The sequence below is a fragment of the Sinohyriopsis cumingii genome, chromosome 6 (genome assembly GCF_028554795.1).
Source record: "Sinohyriopsis cumingii isolate HCF-2022 chromosome 6, ASM2855479v2, whole genome shotgun sequence".
NCBI classification, from domain to species: domain Eukaryota; kingdom Metazoa; phylum Mollusca; class Bivalvia; order Unionida; family Unionidae; genus Sinohyriopsis; species Sinohyriopsis cumingii.
Genome location: NC_142966.1, coordinates 77334324 through 77338054, shown reverse-complemented (window position 1 = coordinate 77338054; position 3731 = coordinate 77334324).

The following is a 3731-nucleotide window of genomic DNA, read 5'->3' as shown; positions in this document are numbered from 1 at the left end:
CCATATCATATTCTTGTCCATGATGTGTATACATCATTTACAAGGTCCACTCAAGCACTGAGACAACTTTTAGTGAGTTCTTGAGCTAACTTTTACTTAAAATATATTTGCAGGGCATTATTTACTCTTTATTTACTTTTATTTGTTGGGTACCAGTTTTCATTAGTTGTACAATTGTATGGTAGGTCAAACTACAATCTAACAATTGACCTTAAATGTTTTTGCCTTAAAAACATAGGAATATGCACAATCTGAGTGCAAAACCCACCCACCCCTCCTCAACTTTGAAGAATGGTGAGCAACTTACTCATGCAAATATAGTCCAACCTCTTCCATATTCCAGTGCCAACCCCACCAATGGAAATAATCTACAGTCCCAGAAAAGCACATAATTCATATGAAAATAGTGAGAGTTTGTCAATGTGCGCATCTTCTGCTGATGACCATAATATATATTTAGTTTCACACCAATCCACTAATCCACTGCTCTAAGTCAAAATGGGCAACAACTCTTACAAAAATCAAGAGAGAACAAAGATTTGTTAATATGGGCATCGTTAGATTTACTAATTTTCACAGCAAGTGATAGGAAACCACAAGACACACTGTGAGACTATTTGAACTGATGTGATTGTTTCACACGTGATCCATTAAGCTATGAGACACAATGGGCAGTAACTCTAATGAATTCTGCAGGAGTAAAATGATCTGTCAATATGCACATCTTCATGTAGTAACCATAATATTTACCTGGTTTCATTTCAATCCATCAAAATCTGTGGCACAAGTTGCACTAACAAGACTGTGTCATGCACTGCACTAAACTACAAGGCAAAAATGGCAATAAGAACATTGAATGTAATTGTGTGTGTGATTTAGATTTAAAAATGTAGCTTTAACAATTTTTCAGTCTGGCAGTTTATAGTGATGTCTAGCACTGGGGCATCATGCAAGGCAGCTGTTAGAACTATTTTTATAAGTCTTTGGTATAAGTTAGTTTGGGTTTGAACCTGCAACCTCCCACATCTGAGTCGGATGCTCTAACCACTAGGCCACCATAGTGATTTGTCAGTATGAACAATGTTTAGGTGGTGACCATATCAGTTACTGTTTCATGGAAATTCATAAAAAAAACAATGGGATAAGTTGCACTACCAAGATTGTGTCATACGTTGCATTATGTTACAGGGCAAAAACTCTAACAAGTGTCCCTTAATGGGGTTGATGCTCTAATGACCAAATTTTTCTCCAGGAATCCAAGATATGACCATTTCTTCTTTTAACTGCTTTGTGTTGAAAATGAAAACATCAATTATATTCTGGATATTTTAAATATGACCATCATGGCAGCCATATTGGATGCAAGATCAGCACTGTTTTCAATCATTACCAATTAGACACCATAAAAAGTCTTTTGGTGAAAACCTTATGTTGATATGACCAACCAATCAGAAGGAATAGAGATAAGATTTTCAAGATGTCCATTGTAGTAGCCAAATTGGATGTAAGACTGGCACCACTTTCATTTAGGACCTACTACTGATATCATAAGAAGTTATTTGATGAAAACCCTATGTTGATATGGCCATCAATTCAGGAGGTAATGATAACAAGACTTCCAAGATATCTATTGTGGTGGTCAAATTGGATATTAGATTAGTATTAGTTTTATTTAGGACATACATGACACCATTTGTTATCTGGTAAAAACTGTTTTCATCTTATTTTTCCATTCAAGAGTAATGATGAGAATTTCAAGATGGCTGCCATGGTAGCCATGTTGGATATCAGATTGGTGCCATTTTCATTTAGAACCAACTAGACATCATAAGGAGACTTTAACTGAAAGCCTCATCTTGATATGACCATCTTTCTTGGAGGAATTGTTGTTGTTGTTGTTGTTGTGGGGTTTAAAGCCATTTTTCAGCACAAGATAGGCTATACATGGCAGCCACTATTAATGGTGGAGGAAGAACCCGGGAAAACCCGGAAAAGAACCACCAACCCACGAAAAGCTACTGGCAAGCTATTCTCACATACCCACTTTGGCTGAACCCGAGACTCGAACCCATGCAGACAGAGGTGAGATGGTAGTGATCTGTAACGGTCAGCACTTTAGACCACATGGCCACTCAGGGCCCCTCTTGGAGGAGTAGCACTGACGATCCACTGAGGAGTGGTAATAGCAAAATTTGTAAGATGGCCATACAACAATTACCTTATTCATTGAGGACCAACTAGATGTCACAAGAAGTCATTTAGTTGATAAGCAGAGTAGTGAACACAATATTTTCAAGACAGCCACTGTGATCACTGTATTGGATGTGTGAAAAGCATTATGTTCATTTAGGACATCATAAGGAGGAGTATGTTATAACAAGATTTTCAACATGACAACTGTGTCTGTCATAACGCAAATCTGAGCAGCACAATTTCCATTTAGGATCAACTAGGTCATAGGATGAAAATGTGTATGCATGCATGCATGCATGTGTGTGTGTGTGTGTTTGTAAAGATTCAAGGCAACCTTCAGGGCAGTTGAGGAGTGGCAATAACAATCTTTCACTATTGGATAGATGGATGATGGGGCCATCCCATAAAATCTTCTCGAATAGCTAAAAACTGCAGAGCTGTTTGAGTTAATGAGATTATGCCATATGCTGCTACAAGATTAAGTCCACAAAAAAAATTTGACAGAACATATTTGTTGATATGAACATCTTTAGGTTATCAACATAATTTTAACCAAGACAGAAGAATGGATGGACTGGTTGCACTAATGAGACAACAATATTTACCAAGACAAAAGGAAGAATGGATGGACTCGTTGCACATAGATGATCATGATATTTAGCAAGACAGAAGGAAGAATGGACATACATGATGATTATTATGACAGAGTTGGTACATGTTACATACAGTGTTTGCAGTTTATTATGACAGAGTTGGTACATGTTACATACAGTGTTTGCAGTTTATTATGACAGAGTTGGTACATGTTACATACAGTGTTTGCAGTTTATTACGACAGAGTTGGTACATGTTACATACAGTGTTTGCAGTTTAATATTCTTGATGTGTTAACATGTTATCATATGAGTTTCTATGTCAAAATAAACTGATGATATTCTTGTGCAGTATTTTCTTTAATGATTGGCTGAAACTGGAAATTTTCCTCATCTTGCCTTTTGGAACTTTTATTGACCATTCATTTTTTTAACAGATTGCCCAAAGTCCATTGGGAAAAAAGTCTACATCTGTTAAAATATGGCCCAAAGTCCATTGGGAAAAAAGTCTACATCTGTTAAAATATGGCCCAAAGTCCATTGGGAAAAAAGTCTACATCTGTTAAAATATGGCCCCAAGTCCATTGGGAAAAAAGTCTACATCTGTTAAAATATGGCCCAAAGTCCATTGGGAAAAAAGTCTACATCTGTTAAAATATGGCCCAAAGTCCATTGGGAAAAAAGTCGACATCTTTTAAAATATGGCCCAAAGTCCATTGGGAAAAAAGTCTACATCTGTTAAAATATGGCCCAAAGTCCATTGGGAAAAAAGTCTACATCTGTTAAAATATGGCCCAAAGTCCATTGGGAAAAAAGTCTACATCTGTTAAAATATGGCCCAAAGTCCATTGGGAAAAAGTCTACATCTGTTAAAATATGGCCCAAGGTCCAGTGAGAAAAAAGTTTACATCTGTCAGAATTTGGCCAATTTACCCACAGGAACTT